The sequence below is a fragment of the Schistocerca gregaria genome, chromosome 2 (assembly GCF_023897955.1).
Source record: "Schistocerca gregaria isolate iqSchGreg1 chromosome 2, iqSchGreg1.2, whole genome shotgun sequence".
Lineage (NCBI taxonomy): Eukaryota > Metazoa > Arthropoda > Insecta > Orthoptera > Acrididae > Schistocerca > Schistocerca gregaria.
Genome location: NC_064921.1, coordinates 683,808,125 through 683,832,141, shown reverse-complemented (window position 1 = coordinate 683,832,141; position 24,017 = coordinate 683,808,125). Strand labels below are relative to the sequence as shown.

Sequence of the window (24,017 nt, the reverse complement as noted above, 5' to 3'; positions counted from 1 at the left end):
ACTAATAATTGATGATAACCATAGCACAAACATTCACAAAACCACAACGCCAGGCACCTTCAGTGACAATGCTAGAACGCGCTTTCAGTTATCAGCAAATAACGGTGCAAAGGAACAACTGATCAACATTAAAGATCTACTCGTATTGATCAGATGACATAGCTACAGTTCCTGTGGTCACAACATCTGATATCTCACCAAGCAAATGTTGTTAATTACAATTGTTTGTATATTTACATTTGCTTACATCTACAGAGCACTTCATTTTCTGGAAGTTTTCATCGGATTTATATGCAAGTATAACAAATCTCTATTGGCAATGCCACAAGCAGTCAAATTTTTGCAAGAGCACGTAAACACACATTGTAAACAATGGAAAAAGACGATGTTTTCGCTCACCTTAAAAACACGTGATGTCTCCTGAAAGCTGATTTGGCGGCGTCCCGCTAGCAATTGTTGTGTGAAGAGGGTACCGAAACGACTTCGGATTACTATAGGCTTCGCACGACGATTTCAGTCATCCACACGAACTCTCGGCACAGAGAAACAGCCGCCACCACAGACCGAGACGCACTACGCTCGCTCACCGCCAGAGATGCTACCAACTACCATGTCCCCCACCATGGCGGCCGGCGTCTCGCACTTTCGGCCAATAGCGGCGCAGCTTTCGGTCAGCCAATGGCTGACGCCGTTGCATCGCTCACCGCGCGAAACGCTCTACAGCGCAAGTAAGACGCGATATCTTACTCATCTTCGTTATGCTTTTAATTAAAACTGAATTGATAACAAGGTCGTCTGGAGCTCTATTAACACTGCTAATAAACTTAATGACGTGACAGGCAAGTGTCCGATACATTCTAAAAATGGAAAGGAGATTATGGTAACGTCCCGTCGACGACGATACTATTAGAGGCTTAACACTTACTTGCTTCTGTTGGACAAGTGTGCAGACGGAAATCGGCTGCGTCCTTCCGAAAGGAACCATTATGTGATTTGCCTTAAGTGGTCAGTGGAAGGATAGAAACATTAAATCTGGTTGACCGGATCGAGATTTGAATCTGCTCCTCCTGAATGCGAGACCAGTTACGTAACAATTGCGTCACATCACTTCTAAGAAACCGATAATTCTATTTTGAAAATGTGTAGGCCAAACCACCCTCATAACTTAACATTACTATCAGATAATACAGGAACTGATTTGGAATTAAAAAGCGGCATGTTATACAAATATTCATTCATTTAATGAATATTTTAGCGACTGCATTTCCAAATTTCCTGATGATTGAAAGAACGTCTTCCAGAATCTGCAATAGTTAACTAATTTTGTTTTGGCGACGTGAATTAATAAATTCAAATTGGTACGTTTGGTGTGGTTATCGACCATCGTAAAATGTAGAACTTAAATTCACCATGTGTTGCAGCTTACGGCTGCTTTGACTGTAAGTGTCTGTGATCACAAAAAATCAAAATAACTGTACACAGAAATAAATAGTTTCAGGAGAATTAATAAACCATTGTATAAGAAAACGAACACGTAATATGAATTAGACAATACAAATGAGACCTGAACACACTAAAGAGCCATGAAGTTGATTTGAAATTTAAACTTGTTGAGTTCACAGATGAATACTGCAGTAGATCTACATGAGTAAAGGGAGGGTAAACGAAACTGAATTTGTTTAACAAAAAAGAAATTGGCCAAGTGCCTCGTTTCTACAATGGAGAATTTTGAAATAGAAATTCACGTACAAACATTGCAAAATGTACAATGCAAAATGCATTGCAAAATGCATCGTTACAGGTATGATTGTTTACTGTTCGATATTCGAAGTAGATTCTGCAGATACTCAGTTTACTATAAAGAAGTGCCTGAATTAACCCAATGGCTGACGTAGCGGGTCTTCTTTATATGTGTCTGCATTTCTTCCGTTTCTGTATATATCCACAATGCTAAACAACAAACAAATCCGTAGCCAATAAGTTATCATGATGATGTTGGCATTTGGCGAAAGGCACCTATGATTTCATAGTAGACTAAGGCTAAGTTCACATAACGGAAATCTGACGCGCATTTCAAACCACGTGTTTAGCTATCTAACATTCGTCTTACAACTGATAATATCAGCGCGCGTCAACGCAGCACTCACTGAAAAAAAATCTTTAGACGCAGACGAACGGGCGTTGACGCGCAGTTAGAAAGAAAGATGGCGCCCGTATGGGCTGTTCAGTTGATCACACGTTTCCGTCGTAGTTAGATGAATTTTGTGCGAGTTACTGTTAATTTCCTTCGTTAGACGTTGTGAAAAATAAGTGAAACGAAGTGTGAAAATATTGACATCGAGCTACTGATTGACGAAGTAGAAAAAAAGGACAGCTTTTTTGAATATACCATAGGAATTGTATAAAAATAAAGTTTTGATACGACGACCTTCGCAAGAACTGGTTTTGATCTCCTGTGAGGGAACTGACGCAAGAAAAAGAAAAACATGAGTAAGAAAAGTGTCAACGTTAATAAGTATACGGTCTGGATGTTCTTAATTCTACCTTCGTTAACAAAATGGTTGGTAAAATTAGCCCGAACGTTATCCGGCAATGAAGTGGGCCCTCCATTGCGCGTAGCATTTATACTTGTGAGATTTTCTTCTAAGATATCTTTGCGTTTAAATCCATCAGTCGATCCAACATAACTGTAGTGAACTATAATCGCTCTTACAATGTATTCGGCACAAACCACTCAAGCATCTAATGTCCGATGTGGTATTCTGCACCTATTACAAGCTATATAGAAAGTACACAGAACTTACTTAAGTGCTAAAGTTAGTCGATAGTTAAATATCTTTTTTTACACAGTATAAGTCAGCTGCTTTCCGCTGTAGGTTCCATTAAACTTTTCATCACCAAAAAGCTTCGTCATTTAATATCATGTAAGTGCTTCGTCGAACTTTTCTGTTAAAGGTCTTTGTTTTGGTATATGTAAAGATTTTCCAGTGTGTTTTTCAGGGAGAATGGAATCTCTGAACATTCTGTCTTTTCCATAAGCGCGAATGTCTGTCCAGGTAAAGGGATGGTCGGTCACATAGCACCAAGAACACTAGAGGGAAAAAAAGTTTATAAGTGAAGTATAAGAATTTGAATGTTCTGTATTTTGTACTCTGATGTGTTCACCATCGAGAACTCCGGTGCACTGAGGAAACATTGCGCACTATTCAAAACCATTTTACTCCATTTTTCTTCATCGGGTGTTTATCATCACACTATCCTTTACATTCAACGAGATAACTTTGAATGCTTGACGAGTAATGCCAGATATAGTCGATTTTCCAATTTTTGATGATTGGAGTAGTTCCGCCGTTGAACACTGTTTGCAAGGTATCTGAAACCGCCAACAGACTGCGAGAGGTCTACTGCAGCGACTAATGCGCTCTACCGTTCGTCATCCGAACTCTCTTGAAACTCGATCGCGAGATAGCGGGCGTCAACGCGTGTTGTATCTGAACTTAGCCTAATTGCATCTACCTTGAAACTCTGAGTTTCTTGCGTTGTTGACGCCCCGTAGTGAAACTTCTAAAAAAAGAAAATGCACCCAATTTGTGAAAACCGCAGTATTCGGAGACAATAGAGCCAAAGGAACAAAATGTACTCGCATTGTTTGGCTTATTTGGGGCGAAGAGCATATTTCGTTTTATTTGAATAACTGGATTTTACACAGTATTGGTAACTCTACTCGCACAACAAGATACGCATCTGTCCGATGCGGCAGTGACAATAACAGAATATGTACGAGGTGTGATCAAATAGTAACGGGAATTTTTGTTTTTCTTAAAGAATCATCGTTTATTCATCAAAATCGCTTTGTTCCCTCCAAAAAAATACTCACTCGGATACAATGTTCTTGTGCCAGCGCTTTTACCAATTTTAGAAGCACTTATGGAACTCAGTTCTCGTTATGGTTTTCAGTTCCATCAGCGATTCTGTTTTTACCTTATTAGTGATGGCAGAACGAAGTCATTTCATTTTTCTGTTCAGCCTTGGGAATAGAAAGAAGTCGCAGGGAACCGTGTCCGGTGGATACGTTGGCTGAGGCAACAAAACAGTTTTGTTTTTCTTAATAAATCACGTACAAGCATTGAGGTGTGAGTGGGATCATTATCATCACTGTGATGCAGTTTTCCACGGTTCTGGTAGTTTTTATTTGGACTGCTTCGCGCAAACAGCGCATAACTTCCAGGTAGTATCCCATCTTGACCGTAAGACCACAAGGCAGGAACTCATGATGCACGATCCCATTGTAATCTAAGAATACAGTCAGAAAAATCTTCACACGGGTCGAACTTGTAGATTTTTTTCTTTGGGGGGGAGGGGGGGGGGGGGAGGGGGCTCTTCAGGCTGTTTCCATTGGGACGATTGGGCTTTAGCTTCGACGTCTTACCTCTATAGCCCTGTTTTGTCACTTGTTATAACCTTCCGTAGAAGTTCTAGATCGTTGTATACTTCATTCAGCAGTTCCTGAGCAATGTCTACGCGACGTCGTTCGTGGCGGAAATTCAACAATTTCGGAGCACACTATACTGCTACACGTTTCATCCCCAAAACACCCGAAAAAACTGCTTGACATGAACTAAAGGATATGTGACATCATCAGCAACCTCTCTGATGGTGATTCGGCGGTTTTCCACAGCGTCGTCAGTAATTCATGTGCTACGATGTGCAGGGTGGTCGCCGTATTCAGCATCTTCTCGTACCTTCTTTGAAACATCCGTAAACTCTTGTCTTATTCATCGTAGATTCGCCAAGAACCACTGTCAACATTTCGAATGCGGTGCTGCACTTTATTCCATTTTTCAAGCACAACTGATTGCCAATTCTATGATTCATGTTTTTGGAAAGTAAAAATTCGCCGAGGATTCCGAAACAAGTATAATATTTTCGACTCTCAATAGTAAATTAAATGTTCGAAACATCCGAAAACGCAAACATACATCAGGAATATGTATACCAACAAGATAAAAAATTGAAATTCGCATGTATAAATCCTGAGAAATTAAAAAAAATCCGTTACTTTTTGGTAACATCCCGTATATCCGCTTGCGGTACGGTTCGGTACGCTGTACCAGTCACGAGGGCAAAGTTTTTGTCACTGTGTCACTGTCAAGCGTCGGCGGAAGATGAAATCACAACAGAAACTCTTAACCACCATAAAAGAAATCACCAAAGTCATGCAAGACATGTGACAAACAGAACAAGTTCCAGAAGATTGGAAAATGCCTCAATTCACCCACTGCACGAGAAAAGAGACAGAACAGCTGTAAATAACTACAGGGGAATCTCACTAATATCAGTTGCATACAGAATTCTACCCTAGTGTTGTCTGTACAGAGCACAGAATTATCTAGAACCGAACATTGGAGAACATCAGTCAGGATTCAGACCAGACGGTTCACGTCCATAGCAAATCTTGAACGTAAAGCTAATCTTAAGACACTAGAGAATTTGCTGAAAAAACGTGGTCTGCACATTTGTTGAAACTTTCCTAGCAGGTTAAAGCAGTGTGCCAGACCGAGACTTGAGCACGGGACCTTTGCTTTTCGCGGGCAAGTGCTCTACCATCTGAGCTACCCAATCACGACAAACGCCCTGTCCTCACAGCCCTACTTCCTCCCAGGCTGTGGGTAAGCCACGTCTCAGCAATATCCTTTCTACCAGGAGTGCTAGTTCTGCAAGGTTCGCAGGAGAGCTTCTGTGTAGTTTGGAAGGTAGGAGGCGAGTACTGGTAGAAGCAAAGCTGTGAGGACGGGGCGTGAGTCGTGCTTGGGTAGCTCAGATGGTAGAGCACTTGTCCGCGAAAGGCAAAAGTCCCGAATTCGAGTCTATGTCCGGCGCACAGTTTTAGTCTGCCAGGAAAGTTTATATCAGCGCACACTCCGCTGCAGAGTAAAAATCTCATTCTGCACATTTGTTGATATCAAAAAAGCCTATGACTCAGATGAACGCGACTCACTCTTCAAAATATTAAAATAACAAACTCTAGATGTGAAAACAATTGCAGTCATAAAACAGACACTAACCGATACAAATTCCAGGGTTAAATTTCCTTGGCAACTCTCAAAGGCCTTCGATATCAAAAAGGCAATAAAACAAGGAGATGGGCTGTCTCCATTACATTCCAGCTGTTGTCCCTGAGAAAGTGATACAACAATGGCGCGAACGGAAATCAGTCCTCAAATTTGACCAACAAATCACTGCAGGTAGAGGCAAGTTGTCTGAAGATTGTCTAGCATTTGCAGATGATTTAGCTACATTAACTTGCGTCATTTCATCAGCCCAACATCAAATTGTATTCTTGAACGACACTGCAGCAAAAGTCGCTTTCCAGACATATTTTGAAGAGGCAGAATACATGCTATGTAACATATAAGCACCAAAATTCATGGAGAGGAATATGGCAAAATTAAACGATCTCCACAATTTAAATATTTGGATATAAAAATACAGAAAAATGGAACTGGAACAAAGGCAAACGAAATTAGACGCCAAAAGATGGAAAATGCATTCCGACTTATCCGAAATAAATACAACGAGAAATGTACCTCCAGGCACACAAAACTAAGTTATTACAATACAGCAATTCAATCACAATGCCTTTGTTGCTCAGAAACACTAATTCTGACAGGAAAACTAACATTCAAAACATAAAGAACGAGGATCCCAGACTCTTAAGAAAAATTCTACTCCCAAAACATGTAGCTGAACAATATCGACTCAAAGCAATCAATAAATCGATCAAAACATAAACACTCACAGTGGATTTAGTAAACGCTGGTTACGATTCTATGGACAGATTAAAAGAATTAATCCAGACAGGCCTACAAAATAAATAATCGATTTATTGACAAAAGGAGAAATATAGTAGTTAAAAGGCTATCTTGCGAAACTTTGAGAAGTAAATGTGCCATGCAGTTAATTTAAGAAGAATAATATCAAGAAACTTGCGGTGGGGCGGTTTAAATGTCGCGTTACGTTGCGTAATTGATTGATCATTTATCTTCGGTGTACCATTCCGACAAAAGTTCCACCTACCTCAGTACGGCGTCTGATCACCAGCCCGTTTCTCTGCATACGTAGATACTGTCCAGACGATGCTAAAAGCATCGTCAATACTCACGTTTGCAAAGTCCGCCTAAACTCTGGTAGCAAGATATCCTGTAATATCTTATAACGATTTTCGGGTGGAGGGCGATTGCTTCATTCTTCAAGAAAAATATTTCAAAATTTCGCAACAAGTTCTTTATTTCTTTAGGTTCAAAATTAAAGAATTAGCCATCAGATCGTATTTATTTAAACGACTGATATCAATTTCCTCAGCTCACAGTTCATACAACCCAGGATACACGCAAGACAGCCAGAAATGTACTTAAGTTCGACCCGAATTATTACGTGATCTACAGTCAATGCTCTAACTACAATATATGAGATTCACATTCGGTCTTTTTTTTTTAGTGGATTTCTAATAAAGAAACTGATCGCCAACTATTCCATAGATGAATATGAAACACGAAACGCGGAATTTTACAAAGGCCGAAAGTTCTTTCCAACTTAACACTTTACAAAGCACAAATTTCCACAATCTGTCCGTAAATGCAACTGTTTTCACGGCAATACAGTCCGGACGCGAGAAACCAATAACTTCTTCATTTACTCATAATGTAGACGGACACGTCCAACATGACCTGCATGTCCGATAGCTAGCCAGCGGCCCTCTCACTGCCGTTCCTTCCAGGGCCTATAACTACTTGCAATGCGCGGGAAATGTTTAACTCTGATTGGTTGTTGAAAATGACCAGCCAATCAAAACAATCCTTCGAGTTCTTTCTTGCGCTAAAACTGTCTTTCGTCAATCAACATTCACAGATGCATTTACGTCACTTCATCATGCAAATATTAATGAAATGTCTAACAAAGCCAACGAAAAGAAAACTAATCTTGAAATAACTTATGAAAAACTTTAGAAAACTATTATTCTAAAAATGGCTATTCTGGCCGCCTTCTTATGAAAGCAAGTACCCTTGGACATACGTCATCAGCACGGTGTGGAAATTACATGTTTCATTGCAACTTGCTTGCTTAACTCTTTCCCATGACATAGTTACGTAATGTTTAACTGAATTTTTCCGTATGTCCCACATACACACTCTCACTCATTCTCATATACTCACACAACACATCAAATAAATACTGATCTTTTCTGAATTTTATATTACGGAAATGAAAAACAGTCACCGTTTTTAATTATGAAAATTCAAACAAATTGACCTAACAGCCGCGCGGGATTAGCCGTGCGGTCTGAGGCGCTGCAGTCGTGGACTGTGCGGCTGATCCCGGCGGCGGAGGCTCGAGTCCTCCCTCGGGCATGGGAGTGTGTGTTTGTCCTTAGGATAATTTAGGTTAAGCAGTGTGTATGCTTAGGGACTGATGACCTTGGCAGTTAAGTCCCATAAGATTTCACACACTTTTGAACATTTGACCTAACATCTTGTGGACTTCAGTAATGATTCCAAATGATACTAAAAGACAAACTATTATGAATCCTAACTGACTTTAATCTTACAAGTGTCGGTTTGGGGTGTTTTAGGTAATTTTCTCTAACTCTGAAAGTATGCCAGCTAGAAAGCTGAGATTTTTACACAATCTTCTAATTAATAACAAAGGGCAGTATATTGACTTTTAACTAAATTGAATAATATTTAATATAGTTTGTTTAGATTCTTAGGGGCTTGAATATTCTGTCGCTCAAATTGACACAGGTACCGCTTCCCACAGCTAGGCTAGCGACAGGGGTGAATGAGTCACGCTAAAATCCAAGCGGCTGTGTCTATCACCGCCAACGGCTCCAAAGCTACGAGCCGGACTGCAAAGTAGTGCAACAAATGCTATTGCGTATTGACTTGCGACTTTAGAACTTCGACAACTTCATAATTTCCACAATATAAAATAGAAGTTAACATGGTTTTACTAAGCACTATGATTATGGTCGCAGGTCTGTAGAGTATGGTTATGCGAGAGTGTAAACGAGGCGGATACTGCTGCTTTCAGTCGTTTCCGCGTACGTTTCGGAACTCAGTTTATATGTTGTTTTTTTTCCCCTTGGCAGAGGGTCTTTCCCTATCATCTTCCCACGGCCCCGCACATGCATTGATGCATTGCGCAATATACCCAGGAAGAATAAGAGCTTTAAAAATATTAACTATAGCTCAGTGTACTGTGTAATATATTGTACCGTATAAGGTGTAAGTAGGCTGTTTAGGTTTTTTTATTGGTAACGCCACGTAGCGCTCTGAAAATCACTGGCTGTGCTGTGTGCAGTCTGTGGCTGGTTTGCATTGTTGTCTGCCATTGTAGTGTTGGGCAACGGCAGTTGGCTGTTGGCGGCGCGTAGCGTTGCGCAGTTGGAGGTGAGCCGCCAGCAGTGGTGGATGTGGGGAGAGAGATGGCGGAGTTTTGAAATTTGTAAGAATGGATGTCATGAACTGCTATATATATTATGACTACTAAGGTAAATACATTGTTTGTTCTCTATTAAAATCTTTCTTTTGTTAACTATACCTATCAGTAGTTAGTGCCTTCCGTAGTTTGAATCTTTTATTTATCTGGGAGTAGTGGCGCTCGCTGTATTGCAGTAGTTCGAGTAACCCAAGATTTTTGTGAGGTAAGTGATTTGTGAAACGTATAGGTTAATTTAGTCAGGGCCATTCTCTTGTAGGGATTATTGAAAGTCAGATTGCGTTGCGCCAAAAATATTATGTGTCAGTTTAAGCACAGTCTTGTACAATTTTTCTAAGGGGATGTTTCATAAAGGGTGGGACTGTGCATTACACGTCAGGTCCATGGTACACTCCAAAGATCATAGCGCCATACCAAAGTAGGCATCGCACATCGATACCACAGACGTTACTGATATCTCACTGCAATTAATGAGGACGAAGCGCTCTTGAAGACACGCCCTCTCTATCAGCAATCAGCACCTTAGTGTTCTCGATATAGAGTCGATGGACTCGCACTCCCCCCTCCCCCCCCCCCCCCGGTCATGACCCCTAATGATGCAGTCAGCATCATCTAGTTAGGACACCAGTGCTATTAAAAAGAGTAGCTTTATAAATGTCGAACTTACACTTCAAGAGAAGAATTTGTAATTGTTTGTATTAAGTGACGCTTTACTGTTCAAAGACAGTTGTAAATATTCGACACACTCCTGTGGTAACAGATTATATAAACTAAGGTAAATATTTTTATCATTCGTGTAAGAAAGTGAAATAATTTTTCGTATGTTGAGTTCCGATCAGTTATCTCCCAAAGCTGTAAGAACCCATAGTTATGCCCGGACGACTGTAATTACGTCATATCATAACAAGTTCCTGAATGAATGAGTGACAAACGAATTTATGCAAATAACTGAAAAAAATAAACGACAAAAATCGGGAAGGGGGCTGGAAGAAGGATGCGAAGGCATCAAGTGGCACTTTGAAGAAATGAAATTCCTGACCCAAGGAAACGGCAGATATCTCTTTGTACTCAGCGGTAGAGGAATTTGAAGATCATGATCAAGTCAGAAAGGAGGAATGTTTATTTTGGTTGTAGCAGTTCTCAGAATTGACAAATAAGTTCAAGTCATTTTTTGCAGTGAGAATACACGGTCCAATCACATTAATGCGACCACAGTCCACGTCGACGTCAGCGTGCAATAATCACTCACTGAAGGCAAGTGACAGTACCAGGAGCGGATGGTATATAAAACTTGTCAGGAGGCCACAGAAAACAGTGCAGTTGTTCCCATAATGCGGAAACGGAGCGATTTGGCTGGCGTCCTAAAGGCCATGATTATTAGCTTTAAGACCAAGAATGGAAGCATTTACGAAACGGCTGAGTCTGTTAACTGTTCACGTGCCACCATGGTTAAAGTATACAGCTTACTCCAAAACTGGTGCCGAGGTAACTGTGGAGCACCACGGGAGTAGTAGGAGAAAATATGTACCACCCCACATTGCATTGCTGCAAATTTATTCAAGATGGCGGCGATAAACATGGCAACGTCGCAATGACTTCATGATGGGAAGTTCAAATTTTGGAGGGAAGATAGATCAATTGGGCTACCTCCACTAACCTAACCCTCTTCCCTCCCCTCCCCCAGAAAATGGCGGGAAGTTCAAATTCCAGCAGGACAATGCAACATACCACAGCTACCTTCGCTAACCTAAGAAAATGGCGGGAAAATAGGTCACTTAGGCTTCCTCCACTAACCTAAGTCATCCGACCGCCGCCTCTTCCTAGGAATTGGCGGGAAAAGAATTCAGCCTTTGCTGGATAGGATGCACATAAGTCTTTATTTTCAGTCTTTATTTAAACAATTAGAGGCAGAACCGCCACCAAGTGTGCAAATGAATAATTTTTCTGATCGGGAGGCGTAGTAAAGCTCTGTACTCGATTGCATCCAGTCGCTTCCACCCACGTATTCCACATTTACAGTGTGTTTGCTCTGTTTTACGTATGTCTGTGTATGTGCATGTGTCTCGGACAACTTCCAGGAGCAGGTCCCGCCGCCGGTGTACTCAACTTCGAACACAGAACACATCTTCGGACGTAACGTGTGGTTGGTCCACTTGCGAGCCTTATCACAGATGTGACGTCTGGTGGCTCCACCTCTGAAGAGCGTTCTGGATGTATAGTGCGCCGCAGATCCACAGTCGATTGCTAACTCGGATGTAGTATATTGTGGATCTGCATCCCAACATGGCTCCATACATCGTGCGTGGCTGATCCACCGTCAAACCCTATCCCGTATGTGGCTCATTTTGGATCCACTTCCCAACATCGCTCCTGATACAATGCGTGGCAGATCCACACTCGAACGCTAACTCAGGTCTACTGCAAGACCTGGGAATCGTCTGAGATACATGCACATACACAGGCACACGTAAAACAGAGCAAACGCACTGCAGTTGTGGAATATGTGGGTGGAGGCAACGGGATGCAATCAAGTACATTGCTATACTACACCTCCCGATCAGAAGAATAGGTCATTTGCGCTAGATGTTGGCAGCCGTACTGCATTTACAAGGAATTTTAGAACACAGAACGAGAGGTGATGTCATGAACGCATTGATAGAAAAGAAATAAAAAATCGACAGAATTGCGAAAAATGACTGAAAATACGTATAAATTGAGGGAAAATGTACTGAAATGTCTGGAAATTGAGGAAGCACTTGCGTGTCTTCTGATTGGCGCAGAACAAATCTTGTACAAGGGAACAAGTATGCGACTGCAAGAGGAATCCCCAAAAACGTCAACATGGAAGTGAAGGGAACCAGGGAAACAGTCACATTTTTTTCTGTCGAGGCAGCATTCTACTGTATGTCTATTGAGGTAAAAGTGATACACTCGAGTTGACTACTGTATTTGACGCTTTTCAGGAAAACAGAGAACCATCTGCCTCTAAACTTACATGCATCTGCATTAAAGGATAACAGAGAGAGAGTGTGGACGGGGTGATCGATTGAAATGAAGCTGTAACAAGGTCGATTTAATGGCAGACTGATGATGCATTCTAGAGAGGGAGACGTTCTGTCAGGATGCAACGGTCGCGTGACACAGCCTGCGGTAGAGACTGGAATAGAAGCGAGAACCGATAGAGGTACTCAGGGTACCCTCCGCCACACACCGTCAGGTGGCTTGCGGAGTATGGATGTAGATGTAGATGTTAGACTCCTATACAACCACGTGTCCTGTATGTGACTTAAAACACTGTCTGCTCGTGATCAATAACAGTAAACTTCTCGGTCATTAGAGGACTTCCATCTCATGTGCGATGAAACGTGATCCTCATGTTTCGAAACATTCTTCTAAATGAACGAAGATTTATGAGATATATTCCATTTCCCTGTCACATCTTGGGTATAAACTCGAGAATTCAGTTTCATAACTAAGATGATTCAAAGTTGGCGATGGGTGTTTGTGAGAAACTGCAATCCCCATGTATACATCTGCTTGAGAGATGTCCTGTTTACAGAGTTAGTGGCTACATGACGTGTAATTTCACATGTTGGACGCCGTTTATATGTTTCCTTCTAAGAGGTAGTCTCTGTTACTAACGATCATTTTATATAGGACTGATGCGATCTTAGTACAATTTCTGAACCGTGATGGAATGTGAACAGTGGACGCTATGCATCTCTGGAAAGCTACATTATGCAGGTATCACACAGAATCGATATTTTAAGGAAGTAGTTTTTTCATTTTACAGTTTTTTACCATAGTTGCCTGCGAAAAGGATGTATGTCATGTGCAGGAAATATATTTCTTACATTGGAACATTAACAGCGCTGCATTCCACATGACTGATAGGTCGGAAACTGAAGCGATCTAGCATCATAGCCTGTTTTAAGTGCAGAACCGTTTAGCCTTAGGGGTGCGTGTGTTTATGATCCCTCTTACCAGTGAGCTTCTGGTACTGATCCCAGACACTAGAACAATACTTTAAAATTGATAGCGGAGTTTATTTACGTAAAATGCTTTGAACTTCATCCGTCTGGAGCTCCATCATGCATAAAAACCGCACCTTTCTTGTTCTTCTTAACCGTCTGCTATTACATCTCAGCACTTTCAAATCTACTACTATACAGCGCTAAGGGGAGCTAACCTCCTCGACATGGGAACGTCTGGAGAAGTCTTGTGCACTTGGATGGGTGACAAGCTCCTTTCATAAAACACAAGATGAAGCGGTCTATTTCTGGTCAGCTGCAGATTAAATCGATAACGGTGCTGCAGAGTGGGTTGGTCAAAAACTGTGCGGAGGGGTTTTTCACTCTCTAATTTTATCCTAAGACTGCGAGGATGCTCTGTGACACCTATCCGCATAGAGTTAGATCGTAAATTATGCACTACGATCGAGGTACCAGAAATACGTAGAGCACTGTCTGGTATACTTTAATGATGTGTATGTTCAAGAATTAACAATAACTGGATGTATTGCATTGTCATCTATCTAATTCGCAATATTACTCGCAAAGTAGAGAAGGGACGGTTTAGCAATTATACGGAAATTGTGTAGCATGCTGTCGCATCATTGGTTGGTGTTGAAATTCCAGTAAAATTGCTAAAACGCAGTTCTCTACCTGTGACAGATGAGTTTAAATGTAGAGGTCGTCAATCACCTTCAGCAGTTCGGAAACGCTCCACAATGCGGCCAAACTCTTCCATTTTCCTTATGTTGTAACTGTCTTTTATTTAAAAGCATTCAGTGTATGTGGTGTGTTATTGTAGCAGTGGTAACAACATGACTTATACCGTGCAACGTCTAGTTTTCTGCAAGAGGCAATGGATCAGAACATGTTAATGTCAGTTTAGAGCCTGACACAGACCTCGAAGTAGTGGTGCAAAAACAAAATTTATGGCAGTGTACAATGTGTGTTACGGTAGAAAAAAAAACAATGTTTCAAACAATGACAGGCAGGGTCACAGTGATGGACTCTTTGACTTATTGTATAGTTTGTAGGATACGGTCATCCTCCTACAGTACAGGCGACGCAACTTAACACTGGTCTGTGCAATGGATCAATAGCTGTATATTTAATAGGATCGTCACATGTGCTCGGTGCCGGCATGCAGTCGGTATTTGTTTCCGATATATGGGGGCAGAGAGAGAGAGATGAGGTAAAAATCGTGTGGAGTTATCTATCAGATAAAGTTAGTGGGGCTTTTATAGTTGATAATCTTTCTCTGTTGCATGGTACAGAATAATGAAGATAGCATGTTGGGGTGATAGACGTGAATGGGCCCTGAGGGACGCAGATCTGTAGTACTTGTTTGTAGTTTGGAGAAGCACCACAATGCAGTAGCAAAATCCATGTACTTCGCCCACTACCCATACTGTCTTTTGTACTACCTAGTGTTAAATCAGCTTAGCCATCGAGACAGAATGCTTTACAAATATTGGAGAAATATCTAGCGGCGGCGGCGTGAGGGAGTTGCAAATACTGATTTCATACCACGCTCCTTAGCCGAATCACTTTCAAAATTCGCTCTGGTCACGCATCGGGAGAGAATGACCGCCTGACCACGTGGGAAATGTCTAATGCAGCGAGTAGTATACCTACGGTGTGTGTGCTTATGCTGTCTGTCTTCGTGGTATATGTACGAGTGTCTGGTGGCCGACAGCTATATGAATGATGTAAAATGGGCGATTTTTTTGGGCGCAGGATACGAATTGTGTGTTTCCTACAGCGACATGGTACGTGGTGATATATTGCTGGGTTGGAGATCGGTATCGCGCTCTAATATTCAAGTTCCTGTGCTCAGAGGTAGAGCAGTGTAACTGAGTAAGAGTCTTTCCGTATTTGGCGATCTGTAGGCCACTTCACAGGGTTTAATTGTCGGTGCATTATGGTGATCTGTAGAAAATAGTTTTTTGCTGCTGAACGTCTTGTCTGCAGAAAAAAAGGCGGGTGGTGCTTCCACACAAGCAGCATCAGTAATTCGGCGGGTAAGTTCAATAAGAGCCAATCATAATGTTCCCTTCATACACAAGACATCCTTTGTTTTGGAGATGATTGATGAAAGCAGGACTTAATTATTTCCAGGAAGGGTAACACGTAATGGACAGTGTGCCACGCTACGACCATGAGGGAGAAAGCAGTCGATGCTATTCTGGGCTATTTTCGTGAACAGGTCCTGTTAGGACAAGAATGTCCATGCAGGAAAGCTGGGAGATCACAAAAGCTTCTTAAAAAGCGACTGTTAACTATTACTGGAACACTATACAATTTCTGAGAGGTCGTCTTGGCTCTTATTTTACATAGCCTTTGACATCAGTATAACATTGAGAACCTTCTACATGCGTTTGCAATGGTGAATCACCACGCGGACATTTTTCAGAAATGCGACAGCCATGCTGGGGAGGTAAACATGCATGTTTGGCTAGACACAGCTCACGTGTCCCATTAGGATCACTAGGGAGAAAGCAGTCGATTTTATTCTGGAGTAGATTTCTATAGCGTGACCTGTGACATCAGTATCCACAGGTATCACGCCAGCAACGGTAAACACGTGCGCCCAGAGGTGTCTCGCATATGGGACCAGCCTGAGCGCACCACCCGGCGTTCTGTAGGGGAGTAGTTCACCGATACGTTGCAGTTAACTATAGTTCGAAAGCGTTATTTACGTGCACTGAGTGTTTGTGCAGTGCATTTTTTCGGCTGTTTAAGCATTGCGAGAGTGTTGGCAGAGTGTTATATATGCATTATTTCGGTGATTTATGAGTTGCTTTTGTGTATGTCACATTATTTTGTGAACAGCTCTGCAGGCTGTGCAATGTAAGATTTCGACAGCTGACAATTAGCAAGCGTGTTTGCAGAGCCTTTTACATGCATTATTTTGGCAATTTACAAGTTGTTTGCATCTTGCACACCCTCTGGTGGCAGAACTGTGTATTAGGTCAGTTGGACTCTAGACCTCATGGTGAAGACACTGGATGGAGCTACTGCCTCTAATTGTTTAAATAAAGACTTCATGCAACATAAAGATTTACATCCATCCTATCCAGCAGCAGAGCATGGGCTGAGGCATTTTCCCATCATTTTTCCCCTTCAGACCACCTTGTTGGATTACATCACGGGAGGGGCGATGGTGGTCTCTGGTGGCAGTGCTGTGTACTAGGTCAGTTGGACTCTGGACTTCGTGGTGAACACACTTGATGGTGGTACTGCCTCTAATTGCTTAAATAAAGACAAAAAATAAAAACTTATGTCCATCATATGCAGCACAGGCTGAGTCCTTTTCAGCACAGGCTGAGTCCTTTTCCCACCAATTCCTAGGTAGAAGTGGCGGTCGGATGACTCAGGTTAGCGGAGGTAGCCCAAGTGATCTATTTTTCTGCCATTTTCTTAGGTTAGTGGAAGTAGCCGTGGTGTGTTGCAAGGTCCTGCTGGAATTTGAGCCTCCCGCCATTTTCTGGAGAAGGGGAGGGGAAGGGGTTAGGTTAGTGGAGGCAGCTGAATTGACCTGTCTTCCCGACAATGTTTGAATTTCTCACCGTGACGTCATTGCGACGTTGCCATATCTACCATCGTAATATTGGATCAGCCATTTTGAATAGATTTTGCAATAATGCAATGTTGGGTGGTACATACTTTGTCCTACTACTCACGGGCCATAGATGACCGGGGTGAACGACGATTGTGGATATATGTACAGGTGAATAGATGTGTAGCTGTTGAGCGATTAACCACCCATACAAACCAAGTGGCTACCAACAGTGTCTCCTCAACGAAAATTCAGCGAACGTTGTTGAGTATGGGCATCCGCAGCAGGCGCCTCGTTGCAACCACGCCAACTGCTGTTCATCAGCGACGAAGGTTTGCACGCCAGTACCACAACTGGACGCCCATCGAGTGGTGATAGGTTTGCTTTTTAGATGAATCATGTTTTATGCTCAGTCGGACAGCTGGCCGTTGGTGTGTACGGTCCTGCAACAATCGTCGGAGGGGTCGAGTGGAGGGAGCATTCCAGTGTAGGGTATGTTTTCTTGACGCTCCCTGGATGATCTCGTCATTCTGGAAGGCACAATGAATCCACACAGGTATGCGTCTATGCTCAGGAACCATGTCTACACCTACATGCAATATGTTTTTTTCCTCAGCAAGATGGAGTTCAGAACCGCGATGCCCAGAGTTTAATTCATGCGTTTTTCTTATGAGTGGCCGAGGAATACATTCGAGAAGCACAGCCGCTCAGAATCGGCACGGGAAGGCCGCAGCGGGTGGCTAAAAGGGCGTCAATGGAAGCACTCCTTTCCCTGGGGCGTTGATTCCCACACATTCGCGGTCGAAAACGACAGTTCGCAGTGTGAAGAAAACCAGGAAGAAGTTCTTCACAACCTTTGACATACTGATAGCCTCGGGCGCTTCTACCCTTCTCTAAGGACATTGTGGAGCTGTATCCCCCCTGCGATCGTGATTGCACGTTACGAGCATGGTGCGACAGCAGTTTTTACTCTCGTGATCAGCTACATCGCTAACCCATGAAAATACCATACACATACATTTGTTACTTGTCGTATGACACTGATTGTGAAATCCAGTTGTAATTTTACAATTAATATAACGCACGTCTACACCATAATTCAGTAAGAAGCATTTGTGTAGTACGGATATGGGTAGGTAAACGAAAAAATGCTAAAATAGAAACAAAAAGCGGATCGCGTAAGTGTTACGCCGCGAATCTAGCCACTGTACCACCGCTTCGGTTGCAGATACTCCGCGCTAAATGGCATATTAAGTACATCGGAAACTTTGACCGTCATTTTCTCACAAACGGCCATGTATCTGCAGATAAGCCGAGACACGTTTTCGCTTATTTTGACTCCTCTTCCAGTGAGCAAAGTTTATGGGAAATCGTTTGATGGCACTTGCCGTTTTCTCCTCTGTATTACCGCGAGGCGATATGTGACTGTTCTGTCACAAGTCTCGTGATGAAAAGTAATGTAGATAACCCACCCCCTTTCATTGCATTTGTTTCTGTTTAAAAAGATGACGAGATTATGCCGATGAACTGTACTTTAAAAGTTGTGTTTATCAGACTGTGTTAGTTGGTTTATTATCCACACAATATGCATGTAGCACACTAAACAGCGTGTTCAGGTCAATTGCGTTGTAGCACTATTTTATATACGAAAGTGACGACTGTACGAGTCAATAAGCTGTACTGCTACCATCTTCAGGTTTTACGTCTATTCTGCATCGGAAGCCGGTGTTCTCTTGTCTTCCATTCTGCCTGTTGCTGCAATCCACTAAGGAGACATGTGAGAAGACTTTGCAGTCGACCGACAGAGGGAAATGTCTCGGTAACTGAGACTTCGTGGCAATTTAAAACTGTGTGCAGGACTGAAACTCGAAATCGGGACCTTTGCCTTTCGCTGGTATGTGCTCTGCCAACTGAGTTACCCGACCACAACTCAAGACCCTTCTTCACAACTTTACTTCCACCAGTACCTCAGCTCTTACCTTCCAAGCTTTATAAAAGTTCTCCTGCGTTACTTGCGAGACTAGCATTCCCGAAAGAAAGTATATTGCGGAGAGAAGGCTTCATCGCAGCTGGGGTAATTATTTCCTCAATGAATTTTCGTTCTACAGTGGAGAGTGCGCTGATTTGAAACTACTTTGCACATTAAAACTGTGTCAAATGGAGAAACGAACCTGGGACCTCTGCCTTTAGCAGCCAAGTGATATACCGACTGAGCTATCCAAGCAAAACACGATCAAGATCCCAAGTGCGAGTGTCAGTCTGGCACACAGTTCCAAATCAGTGCACACTCCGCTGCAGAGTAAAAATTCATGTTTGAAGCAATCCCCAGGCTGTGGCTACGCCATGTCTCCACATTATCCTTTCTTTCAAGAGAGCTAGTCTCGCAAATTCTGTGAAGTTTGGAAGATAGGAGGAGAGGTACTAGCGGAAGTAAAGCTGAGAGGGTGGGACGTGAGTTGTACTCGAGTAGTTCAGTTGGTAGAGTACTTACCTGCGATAGGCAGAGGTTCTGTGTTCGAGTTCCAATGCCGCACACACTTTCAATCTTCCGTTAAGTTTGAAATCAGCGCACACTCCGCTGCAGAGTGAAAATTCATCCCAATCTCTATAATTATTTTGGTTCGGTGTGTCAAGATTTCTGAGAAGCTAGTGAATCGATGTAGTTTCCTGGTCTATAGATATAACTTCACTCTCTCGTATAGCCACAATGATGTAGTCATCCTATCATGTGTTAACCTCCGATATTGAGCAGCTCAGCCATTACGCCCCTTCCCCAAGTGCTTTGTTGTTTTTGAAGTTTAGTATGCTAATTCCTGTCTCATCACGTGTTGATGGAATTGAACTCTGGAACTGTTACAGGAGTTTCACAGCTGTGTAGACCGTCAAAGAAATGTTTCGAGATGTGACACTTAGCCTTTGTGCTTGTCTCGTAAAGATAGGCTTGGTGTGTGTATACGGATACTGGGTAATTTGTCACTTGCTCCTCGCCTTGCCTATCGCATCCGTCTCGCCTTCCCCACACGGATCCTGTATGACCTTATTCCGTTCCTCCACCTCCTCCTTTTCCTCTAATGGATACGGATCCTCTACACCTCCTGTAAACTAGATACCCCTCACCCACTTGTCTCTCACATCCTCTCCCACCCCCGTCTGCTGCCGCACCTGTATTTCCACGTCCCACCTGCTCTCCATCTCTCCACCCTCCTTACCTTTTCCCAAGGTGTCTTCCGCCAGCTCCCCCTCCCTGCTGAGTCCTCCTCCCCTCCATCTACCCCTCCTATCAACTTTGCTCCTCCCCTCCCACTTCCTGTGTTTTTTCCTCAGGGCACCCTCTCTCTCTTCTCTCTCCCTTCCCTCCCTCCTCCCTTCCCCCCCTCCTCACCCAGGCTTTCCCTATCCCCCATACCTTCATTCCTCCCCCCATCTCCTCTGCCATTGGCATCTCTGCTCTCCCCTCTCCCTCCCCCACCACCTTCTTCCCCTCTTGGCAGGTCTGCAGACTCGCTCACGTTAAGTGGACATTCGCACATCGGAGATCATCGCCATCAGTTAAGTGTGTGTGCTGTCATGTTTGTGATTCAATGTTTTTCACCGCCCAAACTGCTTCGTTCATGTGTGTCTTCTAAATCATCAGTGTTTGTGCACAGTGCCGCCAGTTTTCTTGTTTTTCGTCGAGTGTGAACGACTTCATGTTTTTTATAATTACTGTATCTACTGTTTTTTAACCACCATTATGTTACTTTTATGTCTTCCTTAGTTTTTTCACTTATTGTACTGCTTGTGGCTGAAGAGCGGTGTAAAATTTTCCGCTGCCAGCCCACCTTGTATGAGGTGCAAAATGACAATAAAGGAAAAAAAATTGTAACTTGTTACTTCTTCCCTGAAAACTTGCAGAGATTTCGCATACTGTTCTGTTTCAAACTATTATAGATTTCCTCAAACGTATTGAAGTGATATGTATATTTAATTAGTCTCATTATTTTGAACGTTTGCTTTTCTTCGTTTTGCCAATGGCATTGTACTGTTTGCCTCTGGTGCAGAGACATTTCAGCAACAAGTGGAAGAAAGAAACGGAACTAGTTTGAAAGATGGCCTAAAAATAAATTGCAATCAGATCAAAATAATTTATAATTACCTTGCAGACAAGAAGCAGTACAAACTAACGATGAATTCAGAGACGCAGTTGATGAGTTCTTTTATCAGTGCCAGGGACAGTAAAATAATACACAAGTCAGTAAGAATCAGTTAGAGTGCTTTTGATAAAATAAGCAGAATTTTCAAAACTAAGATTTCCATGAGTTTGAAATGGTAACCTTACAATCAGTGTGCATTACCACATTAGGTTAACATCATTGTACAAACTTTAAATGTGAAAACTATTTTAAACCTAAGGCTACTGAGCAAATAATAGAGAGAGAGGCATGATTGTAATTACTAGCAGAGACATGAAAACTAACAAATGACTAAGTGAGCAGACTGAAGCTCGTTTCGACAAATTTCCCCTAATGCTAATAAGTGAAGATCGCTATGGCTCCTCAAGCAGCACCTCTTATGATTTCCTTCACATTTTTAGGTTACCGTTGACCTATTGTCCCTTTGAGATCCCACCAGAGCCTAATAGTGCTTAAAAGGAAATCATAATCATTCAAAAGGACATCATTTGTGTCACGAATGTAATTTATGTCTCTTCAGGTCTCACTGTCTTTCATAGAAAGCTTGCTTTCTGTGCCAGTATGAGAATGATAGGATTTCGGTATTACATATTACTGGAAGAAATATATGTTTTGCTAGATATCCCGATGTAAGACAGTACTATTGTTGTGATCTTTAGTCCAAAGACTGGTTTGACGCAGCTCTCCACGCTAGACTGTCTTGTTCAAGACCATAAACTGCCCTCCACTAGCGAACTGCCGATTCCTTGATGCGTCAGGATGTGACCTACCAGCCGATCCCTTCTTTTAGTCAGGTTGTCCCATTATATTCTTTTCCCCCCAGGTTCTATTCAGTACCTCTTCATTAGTTACTCTATCTCTCCACATAACCTTCAACTTTCTTTGTAGCACCACAATCCAAAAGCTTCTGTTCTCTTATTGTCTGAACAGTTTATTGTCCACGGTTCACTTCTGTGTAGATTATGTCCCAGGCAAGTACCTTCAGGAAATGTTTCCTGACATTTAAATGTATATTCGAAGTTGACGAATTTCTCTGTTTGGGAAATGGTTTCCTTCCTGTTGGCAGTATACTTTCATACCCTGTATACTTCGTCCATCATCAGTTGACACTCAAAGAGTGATACTCATCTACTATTTTTAGTGTCTCATTTCGTATTCTAATTCCCTCAACACTACCTGGTTTAATTAGACTGTATTACATCATCCTTATCTAACTTTTGTTGAAACTCATCTTATAACTTCTTTTCAAGGAGATATCTATTCTGTTCAACTGAGCTTCCACGTCCTTTGCCTTCTCTGACAGAAGTACAATGCCATCAGAAAACCTCAAAGTTTTTGTTTCTCCTCTATGAACTTTAATTCTCTTTCCAGATTCACGTACTAGCAAAGCATCTCTTGATGCACGAATGAACAAAATGTTCTCTCGAGGTACAAGATTCAATACTGACAAAAGTATTTGTCCACCTGAAACTTTTATGGTCACGGTCCTACTCGATGATGTTGAATTCTGTAGCTGAGGTCATGAAGTGATGTAGAGATCTTACTAGCTCGACACTGTATTCACCTCAGAGTGAAGGCGGTGCTATGCGGAGAGAGGAGATGTGATTTCACGAGCGCCTCACATATTTCGTTGCGGATTGCATCAAGCGCTCGTTAATGTCTTTGGATGGCTCTGAGCACTATGGGACTTAATTTCTGAGGTCATCAGTACCCTAGAACTTAGAACTACTTAAACCTAACTAACGTAAGGACATCACACACGTCCATGCCCGAGGCAGGATTCGAACCTGCGACCGTAGCGGTCGCGCGGTTCCAGACTGTAGCGTCTAGAACCGCTCGGCTACCGCGGCCGGCCAATGTCTGTGGTATCGATTCAAGTTGCCAACTTTGGTGTGCCAACACAATCTCTGTACGATATCACAATTACCAATGATTAAAATATTCTGCGTGCAACATCCCACCAGGCAGCTCCCCCTTCATTCCTTTCCCTCAGTCCACACCGTACTACTACCTTCTCTTCTCTTCCTTTTCGTACCATGGCATTCCAGTCTCCTATCACAAGTAAATTTCCGCCTCGCTGAACTATCTGAATAATTTCTTTTATCTCACCATACATTCTTCGAAACTCTTCATATGCAGAGCTAGAAATCATATAGACTTGTACTACTGTGGTGCGTGTTGGCATTGTGTCTGCCTGGGCTGCGATAAGGCGTTCAGTATGCTGTTCGTCGTACCTTACCTACATTGCTATTTTGTTATTCATCACCAGCTTCAGGTTCGTGCTTCGCAAAGGAAATTAAAGAAAGGTCTTTGAATACCGTCGTTCTTTAGGCTTCAGTACCTCGGTAAAACGGAAGCCCTATAGGATCACTTTGTCAACAAATTCGTTTTTCCTAACCAAGAAGTTAAAAATAAATAAAACCTATCAAGAGAAGCAAAGAAAATTGGTTTTTACTACACAAAACGAAATCAGTAAATTTGTATATCCTAGACAACAAAATTCAATGTTAGTTTGTATTCGTAAAGATAAAATTGCGGCATTTAATTCTGTCACAGAATTAAAATTTCGACAAATCTTGAGTCACATAGGTAAAAGAGAAACACTGCCGTTTATTGGTTCTTTAGTGTACTACGAAGTTACATCGTGATGATCATGTCATAAAGGTAAACATCCGAACTACAAGAATGAGGTTCGCAGGTGAGCTTCTGTATAGTTTGGAAGGTAGGAAACGAGGTACTGGCAGAAGTAAAGCTGTGAGGACGGGGCGTGAGTCGTGC

The 24,017-nt window shown here is 42.3% G+C and overlaps 1 protein-coding gene across 1 annotated transcript in view; it reads right to left on the bottom strand.

The window, feature by feature from the left end:
* The window catches only part of LOC126334757 (protein singed), a 331,294-nt gene extending 330,685 nt beyond the window's left edge, over window positions 1-609 (bottom strand). The window contains exon 1 of the mRNA XM_049997327.1: window positions 400-609. The gene's annotated coding sequence lies outside the window, so the exon portion shown is untranslated. The remainder of the gene's footprint in view (window positions 1-399) is intronic.
* Window positions 610-24,017: the final 23,408 nt, after the last annotated feature.